The sequence below is a fragment of the Euprymna scolopes genome, chromosome 14 (genome assembly GCF_053919585.1).
Source record: "Euprymna scolopes isolate OS-2025 chromosome 14, ASM5391958v1, whole genome shotgun sequence".
Lineage (NCBI taxonomy): Eukaryota > Metazoa > Mollusca > Cephalopoda > Sepiida > Sepiolidae > Euprymna > Euprymna scolopes.
This window is the reverse complement of record NC_136495.1, coordinates 74380579-74397430: the sequence shown is the minus strand read 5'-3', so window position 1 is coordinate 74397430 and position 16852 is coordinate 74380579. Positions and strand designations below refer to the sequence as shown.

The 16852-nt window shown below is 35.3% G+C and overlaps 1 pseudogene; it reads left to right on the top strand.

The window, feature by feature from the left end:
- Positions 1 to 6291: 6291 nt before the first annotated feature.
- Positions 6292 to 6408, top strand: LOC145293437 (5S ribosomal RNA; annotated as a pseudogene).
- The last annotated feature ends 10444 nt before the right edge of the window (positions 6409 to 16852 follow it).

The following is a 16852-nucleotide window of genomic DNA, read 5'->3' as shown; positions in this document are numbered from 1 at the left end:
AAACGGTTCCCCAGTTCGATACAAAACACCTGATGAAGGCCGGAGGGCAAAACGGCCGAAACGTTGTGACAATAACAACCAAGATGAGGAAGTCAGTCCGACAATCTCAATCAATGAGGGCATGTAGCTTGCAAAAAAAGACTATTAAAAATGAGGAAAATTTTCTATTAGAATATGTTGAAAAAATCAAAACAGGAACTTGATAATATTGTCTACTCAGATGAATGTAGGATAGACCGAAGAGGCCGAATATATATGTAAGAAGTACAAATATGTCAGGAAAACCTTCAAAGAGGCATATTTCTCTATGAGGATGTATAAAAGCTACTAGAGAGATGCATCAAACTGTGTAAAGGTAACTTGAACAGTTATAAATACCAAAATATATGGAATGAAACATACCTTTCAACTCACCAAAATCAGCGTGTATTTATGCAGGATGGAGCAAAGTTCTAGAAGATTTTTTTGAAGAAAAGGTTATTACTGTGTTGGCTGACTGGGCTAGCACAGAGTTTTGACTAAAATCCCATTGAAAATCTTTGGAGTTTTTTTTTTTAATTGAAATTATAAAAATATACACCAAGGAACTTGGACCAATTGTAGGCCAATATTAAAGAGGAATTCAACAATATCCCGAATTCTTACATAGCAAACCTCTATGATACTGTGCCAAAGAGGCTAAGACTTTGTTTTTACATCAAAGGTTGCCACACAATATATTAAAAGCAAAAAAAAGCGAAGAAATTAAAAGAATTATTATTTATAAACAAATATTAATATAAAAAAAACAAAGACTTTTAAAAAAAAATGTGCTCATATGTCATACTGATCATTTTTCCATGACATCCCCCCTATCTCCCGTGCTTAATCATTTAAATATTTTTTTATAATTTATAGATTGGTTTGTTAATTCTATAAGTAATATTAATAATCACAACAATAGGAATCCAAAGAAAAAACAAGACAAAGAAATTTTAAAAAAAAACATTTTTGGGAAAAAATTATAAAATGTACTGAGTGACCACTCGAAACTGAGTGATGCTACATATATGCAGACGGCAAAAAGAAAGTCTACAACTGTATTGTTTTCAAAAACTGCAAATTTAAGTTAAATTTAATGCAACTGTTAAACAACCTATACCTCATTTGATTCGCCTTTTATTGCTCTATAATTTTACCTATTAATATTTGACTTTTAATTGAAATATTCTAGTGTTCACGTCAATTTTTAAAAAAATAATTTTAAATTAAGGAGGCAAAAATATGTTTTTATGTAAGAAGAATTCCTATAAAATCTAAACGCAAAAGTTTCTTTTCTAGAACTGCCAGCTTGTAGAACTCTGTTCTTCTGGCCTGCTTTCCAACTGACTACAACATGGTCGTCTTCAACTCCAATATAAACAAGTTCTTTTAGTAGCCGTACCCTTAAATAATCAAATTCTACCCGATTTCAACCAATAACGATAATTACGCTGTTGTGACCACCTTATAATCATCAACCTTTATCCTCGAGTGGCCTTCTGGCCTTGATAAGTCGGTAATCCCTTGTAAAAAAAAAATATCCGGACAAAAAAATGTTTTCAGAAATTGCATTGGTGCTGCGATTTCATTAGATAAGCGTTTCGGCACCTTTCGGCGTTTTACGGAAACTATCGAAAAAATCCTGACGGATAGCACGACTCTCATTCTGCATCAATATCATATATGTATAAGAGGTGACACTCTTTAAAAAAAATAGGTATGGATTAAAAACGTTACTGCAGTAATAGTTATAAGTAGAAAGTGATGTACAAAATGATTGCACAAAATAATAACTATTATTATAACTAGCTGGCAGCCCGGCGTTGCTCGGTCGTTGAATACGCTTAAACATGATATTTTAATTTTTGCAGAACGCGAATGTATTATTATAGAATGAATCGTTTATTGATTATTATATGTTACGAGGAATAATTTACCTCGTCCATTAATTCGCAAAGAAAATGTAGTAGGGAGGAGAATATTCTTTTATTGTCTAACTTACATGTAGCATTGTTTAAATTACCTGTTGTCTTATAAAAGAAGTGCTCCCCGTTGACATCTATACATTTCTGAGCACGTTTAACAACGTTTGCAGATACTGCCTGTAGATCTTTTCTGGTGATTTCCTGATAGCGTTGGCAATGTTCTCTTTTAGTTAGTCTAGATTGTGAGTATTGTTTCATAAACTTTTTGTTTTAAAGTCCCTCAAAGATTAAAAAAAAAATCACATGATGACAAGTCCGGGGAACGTGATGGCCACGGCCCTTTGCTTATTGTTCTCTCTTCTGTAAGCATGTCATGAACTCGTGTCGGTGATTTGTGAGACATGTGGCATGTAGCGCCATCTTATTGGAAAGAGAATTGCATTTTGTCTTGTGGTGTCAGTTTATCGATAAGAGAAAGATTAGAGAGCTCGGACTACTTTTAAATCGGTCGCTTAATCTGACAAAAAGATTGAGTAGAGAAAGATTAGATATGTCGGGCTATTTTTAAGTGGGTTACTCTTTTATAATAGTATAGATAGAGTTTTGTAATGTGGCTTGATTAAATCAACTTATGAGTATTGGTAACTTAGGTCGAAATCCACAAGCATGAAATAAATACCTCCAACAATCCGTATACTTCTAAATATTGAAGATGGGATTGTTTTTTGAACGAATATGCTTTATCGGTACATGAAAGTTTTAAACAGTGTTAGGAAGGACAATTAAAATAAAGGATAAATAATAAAAAGAAATGATGAGAGAAATGGAATGATGTAAGTATTTAAAAAGAGAGAAAAACGAAAGAGCGGAGAAAGAGAGAGAGAGAGAGAGAGAGAGAGAGAGGAAAATGTAGACAAAGGAAAAGAAAGTGAAAGGGCGAGAATTAGGGTCTATTATAATATCACAATGTACTCTGAGTTTGTTAAATCCTTTTTAATCCTTGTAAAAATATGATTATCAAACAATGTCAAGGTTATGAAAGTATTTAACCCTTATCCTTGCGTGGCATCTGGGCCTTCATAAAGGTGACTCTTTTGTAAAAAAAATATATATATTTAATAATATAACAGATACTGACCCAATCTAGTAAGTCCATACCCCACTGTCCCACACGAATTGAAAGTAAGAACGAAATTGTTAAGTTGTTTTGGTTCCTGCAAGAAATTTAACCTCGTTTGAAGTACGTGGGAAAAAATGTCCGATACAGGAATAGGTAGTTTGGGCAGGAGATGGTAAGAAAACATTCAAACAATCTGGAAATGTTCAAATTGTTCCAATTTCTTTCGATCAAGGGGGTGAACTCTGACAACTGCACCGAATTGACCCGAAAGATAAATTAGGAAAACCTTTCATTAAAACCTGATTAAGTGGAATTTTCTGCTCTGGCGCAGACCTCCCCGCGTGTCCAGTTTAATTTGATGGCGTTGACACGTTTTTTTTCTCAAGCACTCGATAAACTTATGGAATCTCGCCAAACTAAACAGAAATATTGCATGTCACTCTCCAAGATTTTCCTTTTATACAAAAAGACATGATGGCAATGGGATTTGGTGGGGGAAACACTATATAAATTTTGTAGAAATTAAATAACCTTTCAAGAACTTTTGGTATCCTTTTAAAATCGTTTTAATCTTACGCGAATTTTAAATAAAAGACATTTTAATATTGCGAGAGTTCAATCTAGCCGAAATAATAGAAAGTTAACGATGGGTATATATATATATATATATATATATATATATATATATATATATATATATATATATATATATATATATATATATGTATGTATGTATGTATTACACAGAAATCGCCACTTATCAAGGCCAGGAGGCCACTCAAGGATAAGGGTTAATGTATGTACATTAGTCAATGTGATTATAGTAAATATAAGTAGTGGGTATTTTGTGAATCGGATTACTTGGGGGAGGGGGGCAGTTCATCAAGAACTTGTTTACGTTCGACTTGAAGACAATCAGATTGTAGTCAGCTGGAAAGCAGGCAATCGGAAGAGAGTTCCACAGGCGTGCAGTTCTAAGAAAGAAGCTTTGTTCATGGAATCTATGTTTAGGTTTAGGCACAGATAAAGAGTGTGGGAAATTATTGATAGTAGTTTTGGCTAGACGAGTGTTTTTCGTGAAAGTTTGGCGAGAGAGGGGGGCGTAGATTGTAGCTCAGCTGAGCACTTGTAATGAAAATAACGATAAAGCAGACAGGCTCGGAACGTCGCTTCTGTGGGAAAGAGGTTTCAGGGAAGAGAAAAGGGCATCTCCCACTAAGCTACAAAGTCTATTTTGAACTCGTTCAAGGCAGGATAAGCTGCTTCTAGCAGCTCCTGCCCAGATGTGGCAACAGTACTCCATCGTTTTCCGTATCTGGCTTTTATATAGGCAGAGAATTGCATTAGGAGTGAGATAATTACTGGAGCGGTGAGAGTACAGTTGAAAAGTGTCCAAATGTGAGTTATATTTACTTTTGCTTTAATCTAATTTGATGTAAGAGGCTGAAATATATGGCAAGTAAGCTACACAGACGTCTGTGCTTATTTCCGATGAAAATCATTAGACAAAATATATGGATTAATATTCCATGATCGTTTTTAGAGTCAAGTAATGTCCACTCGCTACTCGTTGTTTCCTCTCAACAAGTACATTTTTCTATTATTGTTTAAATATTATTTTGGGTTTCGTTCTGTTTTAAGGCATGAACAAACAAGTAAAAACTAACTTGACATGTTGTGCCTAACGGTATTGAGTGATTTGCTTGTACTTGTAGTGGCTATCATCCTGGTTGGATTGATCCGGCTTCCTCCTAAGCGCAGGCTGTATTTCAAACCATCGCAGTCTAGTTCCGACGATCTTGAGCCAAGTCGCAGAAAATAGCTAACCACTCTCGATCCCATGTCGCAAAACAAATTAACTAACTCTTAAATATATTAACCGACCGTTTTGTTCCTGTTACTCCTTCACCTTGATTAAAAATCTTATTCGCCTTTCTTTTGTGTAACTTGGTGAACAACTTTCTCTCCATTGTTCTGCTGACAAACTCGTTTCCTCCTTTGGTTATATTTTCTGTGGGTAGGGGGAAAAATGTCGACATTATTAGAGATTCACACATAAAAAAAAAGTGAGAGAATTGGTTTTCAATAATGATCAATTAATAAACCAAATATAATATTTTTATACATGCACTAGCAAGCCGCCCGGCATTGCCCGGTCGTAAAATACACTTAAATATGATATTTGATTAATGCAGACTTCGTATTTATCATTATATCATACTGGACCCAATATATAGCACCACCACTGACAATTGAACTCAAAACGTTTAGCTTACGATTTACTTTTTTCTTTTGACGGTAATGCCTGAGCTACGAAGACATTTTTGCCGCAAAGCTAAAAATTAAAACATGAACCGATAGCTATTACGTTACGCATACATATTCTTAATACCGTCATTAGACCTTCACCTGGCAAGTTTCATTTTTTTAATTTTCACACTTTTGCACCGATTTTCTCCGGCTAAAACCCAAATATAAAGTTTCAGATGAGTTCGAATACCCTATATATTAAGTTTCATATATATTGACTAAAATCTGACAGAGAAGTTTGGTAAGCAAATTATTTTTAAACAAATATATATATATACGCATGCATAAATATATATCTATAGAAAGAGGTTAGTGTTTACTGTAAACTTTTTACGCAAGTATAAATCATGTAGAATATCTGCATGAATATAATTACACGTAATCTATAATATAAATCTCACCTATCTGTTTAAATGTATGTATTATGTGCGTATGTCTGCCTAAAACTTTCGACAGAGGTGACGGATTTTCACGAGATTAATATCATTTTGAAGCCCGACCCTTCGGACGACAAATATAAAAAATTGGCTAAAAATATTAACTCCTTCATCCTCAACTGGGTACTTTTCTACAGAGAGGGGTCGGATTTTCGCCGATATTTTCGAAAGTCATCCCCTTTTTTCGATCATCTAGCCTTAATATTATCATAGATAAAAAATTCAAAATGGCGATAGTTAAAACATAGATCAAGTAACTGATGAAGGGCGCAACAGCAAAGACGTCACTTCTTTCTTTTTTTTCACTTTCTTTTCCTCATTCGCGGTAGGGGTTCGAGTCTGCCTGTCTACTACCATTTTGTTTTTTGTTTTTTGTTTTTTGCTCAATACACACCTCCAAACACCCGGGCAACGACAATCTCACCTGTCTGTTTAAATGTATGCATGTATGTATGTATGAATGTATGTATGTATTTATGTATACGGCATAATCACGTTGACACACCGGTTCTCGTCAGATCACCGAAGTTAAGCAACGTTGAGCCTGGCTAATACCAGATGGGTGACCATTTGGGAATTCTAGGCGCTGTATGTGCTCTCCGCTTATCTCGGCATTGTTTCCAGTCGTCTTGTACCTCAACTTGCCACTGGTATGCAACAATGTTGACTCAGGAGAGGCGTGGTTGAAGATTGCGCAACTCTTGCCACACAAATTTCACGCGCAGGCACCCTTACAGTGGGTATCCATAGTCTGTCAAGACTGAAGGAAGCCCTTTTTTTATGTATTTATGTATGTTTGCCTAAAACTTTCGACAGAGGTGACAGATTTTTACGATATTGGTATCGTTTTGAAGCTCGACCCTTTCGACGACAAATATCGAAAAATTAACCAAAAACATTAATTCCTTCACACTCAACTGGGCACTTTACTACAGAGAGAGGTCTCTTTTTCGCCGATATTTTCGAAAGTCAACCCTCTCTTTTCAATTGACTAGCCTTAATTTAACATTCGTCACTTCCAGTTTGGCGATGGGCGCTACAGCAAAGATGTTGCGTTTTTTGTTTTAGTTTTTTTTTTTTTTTTTCACTTTCTTTTCCTCGTTCGCGATACTGGTTCGAGTTTCCTGCCTATTAAATCTCTTTTTTTGTTGTTTTTGCTTAACACACACCTCCAAACATCCGGGCAACGCCGGACGCCCAAGCTAGTTGTTAACTAAAAACGATCATCCCATAAGAAAACCGAAAAAAAAAACTAATAGGGAATTAATTAAAATGAATGTTTAAAATAATATTCAAATTAGCTAGATCTATTTTGCAAGTGAAGGCAATCCCACGATCTATGTATAACAACGTTGTATTTTCTTTTTAAATAAATTACAAAAAGGGGTTTTAATACGAATATGAATACACACAAAAAATATAGCAGTGTAGATGTGTAAGTGCTTTTATATACTTGTATTCGTAGCGGCTATCATCCTAGCCGTGTTGAGTCGGCTTCCTCCTGAACACAACTGCATCTCGAAACATAGCAGTCCAGTTTTGTCGATCTTGGGCCAGGTCGCAGGGTAGTATTGGAAAATTATTTCAGTTACTTGATCTATGTTTTAACTATCGCCATTTTGAATTTTTTATCTATGATAATATGAAGGTTATATTATTAGCACTATAGACGTCATTAATTGCTTCCTTTGTTTTAATTAAATTTTTTACATCTTTAAACTTTAAAAGTTCTTGTGTCTTGCTCAAACAAACTATACCGAGTGTCTAAATATTTTCATGTCTTAAGGCTGACTTTATATTCCCCAAATATAATGATGGATTCTATTGATATATGGGGTTTAGTAATGCGTCTTGCTAAACAGTTATTTTGTAAAGGCCAATTCACCCTCATTTTGCAGTTGCATTGTTTCCTTATTTCTATTTGAATCATTTCTATTTCTATCAGTTATTAAAATTTCTTGTGTTATTTTATTCTTACTACAATTACAACATTGTCCAGGACCCAAAACCTTGTATGCTCAGTCGCAAAGCAGACAAAACATAGAAAATAACTTCAACTCGCTTTTTTTGTTGTATAACAACATTTATTTCCTCGTTTTCTCGTTACCGCCGTAACGTCGGCTATCACGTGATCTCGAACGTTCTTCCCATCTCCAATGTCATCTCCTTTTTAAATTGTTTATTTTTCCCTATCGGTTACGAAATTTTGCATTCATTTGCATACGCGCGTCCGCGCTATTATTAAACAATGGGCGTTCCAAAAATACTGCTTCTTATTTTCATTTCGTCTGAATGGATAAGAGAGGATTGTAAATTGCATTGTTATCATGACTGAACTTATGCATTCATGACCTGAAAGTTTCATTTCTCTGTTGCAGACATTGACGATTTGACACTTTAAGAAAGCAACCTCTACCATGGCATGTGTCAGGAGCAGAGACGCGTCATTGAATTCCTGGCAAAAGTGCATTGAAAATAGTGGTGACTATCTAGAAAAAGAAATTCCGGGGCACAAAGCATCGCTCGTTTTACCACTCCAGTCTTCATAGCTCTTCACTTTTATGAGTTTAAAAATAAGAGACTTTACTTGTGTAACGACCCTTGTCTGACGAAGCGCGCTCCGGACACCCATGCACAGCCATCATTCATCGCTGACAAAAGTGCATTGAAAATAGTGGTGACTATGTAGGAAAATAAATTCCAGAAGACAAAAGAACGTTCATTTTAATAGTACTACTCCCATCTTCATAGCTCTGCAACATTTTTAGTTAAAATAATATGAGGCTTTACTTTTGGAACGACCCTGGTAAGTTTTTTTTTTATTTATGCTAGACTGATGATTCGTGAATATTATCTAGCTATCAAAAAATGATCAATAATGATACTGACAAAACAAAAATGTCTTTTATAAAAATCTCTCGAACGTGCTTTATTTATTTGATTCTAGCAAGGATACATGACGTTTCCTGGAATTGAATAATGATCACCAGCCATTCCACACTTCCAATACTTTTATTATCATCGTAATCGGTGAAATCGCCCATCTAATATATAAAAGGGAAAATGGGCGCGGGCGTTTGTGTACGTCCGCCAAAGGCTTTTTGCATTGGGATTCTCGCGTCAGTTAGATTCCGCAACAAATTTTCTTATACTTCCGTGATCATAATATCTTCGATTCGCAAACGGACAATGTTTCTTTCCTTTTTTTTTTTTTTTTTTGATCGAGTTAAAAAAAAAAAAACCCACCGTGCCGTTGCCTCGAGTGTTTGTTTGTCTTTTTCGTATAATAAAGCGAAACTATTCAAACAGCGGGAAGCTTGGCCTTCAGACCGGGCTGATGCTGCACTTCACTTAAGTTAATTGGTCTTCGGTCAATGTAGGGGAAACCCTTCATACTGAGACAATTACTATTTTTTGTGATACTGCCAGAGTGTCCCCTTTTGGGGGGAGGGAACTGTTTAAAAACAACCTTGTGTCTAATTTGCTTTCGTGAGAAAGCAAATAAATAAAACGACAGAAAGCGAGAAGCTTACCTGGCCCAGCCAGGTTTAAAAGCAACGTTCATTTCTGTGCATGCGTGGCGACTCCTATGATTCTTAAGTTAATTACCAACTCATATATATATATATATATATATATATATATATATATATATATATATATATATATATATATATATATATAGTAATTCAAATACAGTATTGCAACTACCTCAAGCCAGGATCGAAACTCGAGACTGCCTGAACGTACATATATATATATATATATATATATATATATATATATATATATATATATATATATATATATATATATATATACTAGCAGGGGTTACCCGGCGTTGCCTGGGTGATCGGCCCCCTTCCCACTCCGAGGGGTAACAAAAAAAGTCACCCCTCTGGATTTACATGCTTGGTGCCGGCCTCCACCCTTCAGGGAGAGATAATCCCCAACCCCACCTTCAGGGAGGAGGGTGCCTGGAGGCTTCCCCCCCCAAAGTAAATAGTCACCTCCTCCTGGCCTCTTCGCCCCCCCCCCCACCCTTGGGGGGGACACCGGCTCCCTCCTTTGGGGGGAGAAACTGCCAAGCTCCCTCCTTTCGGGTGAGAAAATGCCAGGCTTCCCCTTTTGGTGGGGGGATGGTGGCGTGGCCTTCGTTATAAAGATGGCCGGCCAGCTGAAAAAATGACGTCATCGCCGAGGTCCCAACAAGCAAGATATGTGGAACTCTTAGACTGTCAATAATGAACAGTAATTTTTACAGACAGCGTTACAAAACTTCAAAATTGGATTGAAATAAAGAACACGATGATTTATACTGAAACTCATCTAATATTAATAATAAAAAAAATAATTTAAAAAAACACAAGTTGTTTGTTTAAGTATTATAAGCAATTGAATATTTCGTTGTATTATAGATTTTAAAGATTAGAATGCGTTCTTTAATTACTTATAAATTACATTTTAAAAAAGTGAAGGAACACGATTTGATTTGTAGTAAACTTGAAGTTTATTTAATATAATTAAATGAAAATTATGCATGTAAGATTATTAATATTTGAAGAAGAACACAAGCAAAACATTTGATATGAGTTAAGACAATAAACAAATATTAAAATTAAACTATTTTTTTAATCAAAATGAATTTTTTTTAAATCAAAATGAATGTTTTTTAATCGAAATGAACAATATTTTTTTTTAAATCAAAATGAATATTTTTTTAATCAAAATGAATATTTTTTAATCAAAATGAACCACAATATTTTTAAATACAAATGAACCACAATATTTTTTCAAAATCAAAAACAATATTTTTAATGGGTTTGTATTACTGTACACATAGATTCGAAAAAGTTGTCAAAAAACAAATATATAACAAATAAATGTTATCAAAGGCAAGATAAGTTACTTTTCTACCAAACTGGATATATTTTTCGTATTTTTATTCAATGTAACATGTTTATTCAGCTCGAAAACCATACAGTGTTTACCGATGTATTGGAAAATTCAAGATGGCGTCTGACTCCCTCTTTAACACGGTAAGTTTGGGAAAAGATATTATAAATAAAAAACTGGATAAAATACTATTAAAAACTCGCTCAATATATGTTACCGTGACATAGGTTGACCTATATTCGGCGGGTTTTTAATAGTATTTTTTCTAGTTTTTTATTTATAACACCTTTTCCCATACTTACCGTGTTAAAGAGGGAGTGAGGCGCCATCTTGAATTTTCCAATACATCAGTAAACACTGTATGTTTTTCGAGCTGAATAAACATGTTACATTGAATAAAAACACGAAAAATATATCCAGTTTGGTAGAAAAGTAACTTATCTTGCCTTTGATAACATTTATTTGTTATATATTTGTTTTTTGACAACTTTTTCGAATCTATGTGTACAGTAATACAAACCCGAAATGAACGCGCGTTTTTTTTTTAGTTTAGTTTCATATATATATATATATATATATATATATATATATATATATATATATATATGTATGTATGTATATATATAAAAATAAGTATTTTTCAATTTTACCTTTCTAGCTTTAAAAAAAGTTAAAAAATTTTATCAGCCGGCATAATTTATTTTCAAATATTGAAAAATTTCAGGAAAATTAATTTTTGCTAGATTTTTAAAACATGTGTGTCAGCAGCTTAAAAAAATCGTCTCTTCAAAAGAACGTGTTTTAAAGAGGACGGTAGTGAACGTGTTTGTGTGCGTGTGTGCGCGTGTGCTAGGTAGTAGTACTAATAGTCTGTCCTTTGGATGACAGCGTTTGTTTTCGTGTTGTGTGTACGTGTGTGCGGCTAGCGCCAGAATGCCGGACGTGGTGTCGGAGGTTGGATTGTGATGGCTGGTGTAAGTTTCGTAATTTTTTATTTTGTAAATGGCAAGTTAGGAAAAAATAGACCCTTCCAAGATTGATAATAAATAAGGGCATAATATTTTATGGTAAATTTAAGAACGTAGGAACCATAGTTTTTTAGGAGATGTTATTATTGGATTAACCAATCAGAAATCGTCTGTGGCACACACATCTCTGTTTTTATAGATATATATATAGATAGATAGATAGATAGATAGATATATAGATAGATATGTGTGTGTGTTTGTGTGTGTGTGTGTGTGTGTGTATTATGGACTCTCCCGTCGATTTCGACGTATGAGATCTTGACAACCTAAACATGTTTAATTCGATGTAGCATGCTTACATTTACTCAATCGTAAATGGCATCCGAGTCTTGCAAGAGATCTGCAAACAAGCCAACAACGAAGGTAAGAATGAAGATTGTGCGAATGATCGGCTGGGATACTTGCAGATGCTTTGGTTCTTTCGCGTCTAACGTGCAGTTGGTCAATTTCAGTTTCAGAGAACTGCGTGATGCCTCTCTGACAGGCAGATCTCCATTCATTTCAACTTGTCCTTATAACGAAGCAGAGGTCGTACACCACTTGATTTGGTATCCGGTCGCTTTACATACGCAAGACATGTCCTGCCCAACGTAGTTTTGATTGCATCAAAAAGCTTTTAATTCCGCCAATACCGCAGCGCGTGCATAGGTCCGAATTAGATATTCGATTGCCTAGGATGAAGCCATAAATTGTTCTTAGGCAGTTTTGGTGGAAAACATCAAGATTCTGGATGTGATTGCGATAAACTGTCCATGATTCCGATCCATAAAGCAGCGACGTTAGCACAAACAGCTTTATACACAACTGCTTTATAAACAACTGCTTTATACACAACTGCTTTATACAGTGCCACGCAAAAGTATTGGATACATTACATTAGTCTTCATCACTTTAATTACGGTTCAAGATTTTACCTAAACTTTGGTCAGCATATTCCTATTACTATTCTAAATTATATTTGAAGTAATAATTACGAAATCAAAGTTTAGAAAGTTTCTATTTAAGGAAAAATATGAATTAACTAACGCAAAAGTATTGGATACACTTTTAAAAAATTCTTTTTCTGAAATAAATTTAAATGACTTTTGCTTAGCATGTTGCAATAATAGACATCCCATTGGCATTCCCTAGTAGCGGTGCCTCGCCCAAAAGCCGTGTGGCAAGGCCTGCGAGGGTGGACCTCCTAGGTAATACTCAGGCAGCATACCTCAGTCCGACAATTACTAGGCCAGTTCCTGGTCCCATACCTGTTGGACTGATTGCGAAGAATGGATTCCTGGCTGGTACTCCAAGCAACCAAACCAGCAAGGAGACTCATCTTCCAACGTTAAAAATAATGAGAGGATTGTATTCTCATCATATAAAAGATTAAGCTTCAGTGAGACAAATAGTAGAGTGATTGTAACATTCGGGCGTGTCGTAAACATGACGCCACATACTCAAGTACATATACAGGCGGAAAGAGGAAGCGGAAAGAGGGAGAAGAAAGAGAAGGAAAAGAAACCGACGCGTGGCAGTTGGTCAGTGACGTTCGGCGAACGCGTGTCTACCCTCTTTCCCACTCATAAGAGGAATCGAACTTTGTAAAACTGGTCGCCATATTATATAGTCGGTCTATATAGTTTATTGGTTGCACTTTTAACAAATGCGTCCGAAGTATGTAATCGCTGCTATTCTTTTGCCGTGATTTTGTTTTAATCAAGCAGACGACTGTGAAGTCAACATACAGTTTATTTACATTTTAATGAGAGCATATGACAAGAGAGAATTCGATCGGTAGGTGGGTTGGTGGTGTGGTGACAGGCGGCTGGTCGGTGCGGGGCGACGGTAGAAGTGTTACTACCTAATTGCTCTCTCTCTCTCTCTCTCTCTCTCTCTCTCTCTCTCTCTCTCTCTCTCTCTCTGACTTATTGACTCGTATCTTTGTTTACTATTTACAATGCCTCCCCACAGAGTTAGACACCAGGGTCGTTTTTTAATGTGGAGAAAAGTAACAAAAATAAAAATGGTCTCAGTCATGAAGAATTTCTCCTCCACTGAGAGAGAACGAGAAATTGAAGTGCAGCATCTGAAGAACAGATACTACACTTTGAGATATTAAATGCATTTATTCATGTTAAAAATACATTGAAAATCAATAATGAACAAAAAGGCCAAGACATCACATTCCTTGATTGGAATCCTTATTGTTTCTTCGGAGTGCCATGTCTTTGGTCGATATTCCATTTCAGTTTAAAATATATGCCATCTCATTGTTTCATTATCCCGGCTCTTCGATTGCATGTCATATATGCAGCATGCCTGATTCAAGGCTCCCAAATCATCTCCTTTACGGTGAATTGGGCCCCCCACAAAAAAAAAAGAACCGCATGAGGACAATGGAAACGGTACAAGGACAGTCTGAAGGTTTCCCTCAAACAGTTCGGTTCGTATTCTAACACATGTGAAAAAAAAAAAATAAACCATGTTTTTGGCGTGCCGCAAGTCACAAAAAGGTTACAATTACTGAATCCGGAACGCGGGAGGAAACGTGACATTTGAAAAGGCAGAATACTCAGCACCTCTGCTACAGAATCATCCCACAGGTGTCCAAGATGCGGGGAATACTTCAGAGCTCGAACCGGTTTAACAAGCTATCTTCGAACCCACAGAACAATTGCATAATCACGGTCATCTTTGCAAACGATAGGCGAACATCATCATGCGAAGTATTTTACATTGTTTTGGCTGTGTGTGTGTGTGTGTGTGTGTGTGTGTGTGTGTGTGTGTGTGTGTGTGTGTGTGTGTGTGTGTGTGTGTGTGTGTTTATAATAGAGTCGATAGATAGCTTTTTATAAATATGTAGTTTTATACAAAAACAACAGTACTTACTTAATTGCCATGTCGAAAATAGTAATATATTCTAAAATTACAAAAAATTATCGATTAAAAAATATTTATATTTAAAAGTATTTTTTTTTACGGAAAATTGAGGGAAACTGCGGTTTCCCTAGATGTGAACACCTTGAAGATTGCGAATACAGCGGGCGTAAATATCTTTTATATAATTTTACAAAAAACAGAACTGAAACTACTGTTTTTGTTGTTTTTTGTTTAAAAAAATATATTTATGAAAATAAATTTTATTTAATTTAAATAATTTACTGTTGTTGCTATTTTAATTTTTAGGCTAAACTGGCTTATCTTTCTTTTATTTTATTAAACTGACTTATTTCTTTTTTCGACACTTTAATAGTTTACGTACTGTTTTAGACTATAGTGATAGACTTTTTTTTTTACTAAAAACACAATAGCAGTTGTTCTGCTCGATGCATTTCCGTAATTCTTGGATATATTACTATTTTCGACGTGATAATTAAGTAAGTGGTGTTGTTTTTGCTTAAAACCATATATTTAAAAAAATCGATCTGTTGACTTTAACTTAACAAGCATCGAGTTTTTTTTTATAATATCTCACAAATATTTATTGAAATCGTAGACGATGGCCTTTTGAAAAGTTCAACCAATTAGAGAGAAAGGTTTCGTTTCCCGCGTTACGCACACGGATGGTTATATTGTCCCAATATCAACTCCGCCCAATTATTTGGTACGAGATTATCCTAACTTTCGAAAAGAAATTGTCAAATTACATTAATTTGGCTACTTTAACTTCTAGCCTGGAATTGTCGAAATTGTGGAGTCTTTTTTGTTTGTTTGTTTGTTTGTTTGTTTGCGTGTGTGTGTGTGTGTGTGTGTGTGTGTGTGTGTGTGTGTGTGTGTGTGTGTGTGTGTGTGTGTGTGTGTGTGTGTTTCACTTGAACATTTTAACAGACAAAACAACAGACATGATGGTTGCGATATACATTCCCCGTAGACATCTTTGCCATTACCTTTGTTGGACCAAATATAAATTCAGCACTCCAGTTATTGTTGGGTTCTGAAAGCGACGGCTTTAGCATGACACCATATCTGACGCCTCTAGAACGTGTCGCGGTTTTCCAATCTGTTTACTTCTTATTAACTATTCGTATTGGTTGAATTCTTCGAACTACTGTTCTACTATTGAGTGTTATTCGCACAACGTTTCGGTCGATGTAACTTCCAATCTTTTTCAGGTGATTCTTGTAGATCTCGGAAATCTTTCTGGCAAACTCGGAAATCTGCACAGAATTTCAAACGAAAATCCACGGGGGTAGCATGCCCTCGTTCCGCCAGCTGTAACCGGATAAATGTCCTAAGTAATTTGCAATTGTATTTTATCGCTCGCGATGAAGATTGAATTTTCAGTTTCGAGTAGAACGTGATTTTCCAACTGAAATTTTATTTAATTTTTTTAGGTGTATCTTATCGAATTCGGGAATCTTTCTGTCACACTTTGGAATATTTCTGTCACGCTCTGGAATTTTTCGGTCACACTCTGGAATCTTTCTCTCGAACTTGGAAATCTGCACAGAATTTCGAACGGAATCCTTTATTTAATGTATAGGGGTAGCATATTATCGTTCCGTTAACCATGACTGGATAGAAGTCTTAAGTAATTTGCAATTGGTGTGCGAATAGCACTTATGATGACAACCGAATAATCCAAATAAGTAATAAAAATAATACAAATAATTAATAAAAATAATACAAATTATTAATCCTTATTTTATAACTTGAGAAAAAAAAATCAATCTTATTAGCAAATTTGTTTGTTTTTGGTTTGTTTGTTTTCTGACAAAGAAATGCTTTTACATTTTCTAATTAAATAAAATAAATAACAACAAAAAAATTATGACGTTTCTGAATTTTGGAGATGAGGATTATTTCGATTCACCGGACTACTGTTCTCATCTTGAGTGTGATTTTCACAACGTTTCGGTCGATGTAACCTCCGACCTTCTTCAGCTGTATCTTGTCGAACTCGGAAATGTTTCTGTCGAACTCGGGAATTTACATGGAATTTCGAGCGGAACCCTTTATCTACTTCACGGGAGTAGCGTGCTCTTGTTCCGTCAGCCATGACTGGATAGCGGTCCTAAGTAATTCGGAAATTTATTTTTCGGTCACCTCACTGAGGATTGAACCTTCAACCTTCAAGAGAATATCACTTTTTACAATTGATTTTTCTAAATACTCTAACCATTGCGCCAGAAA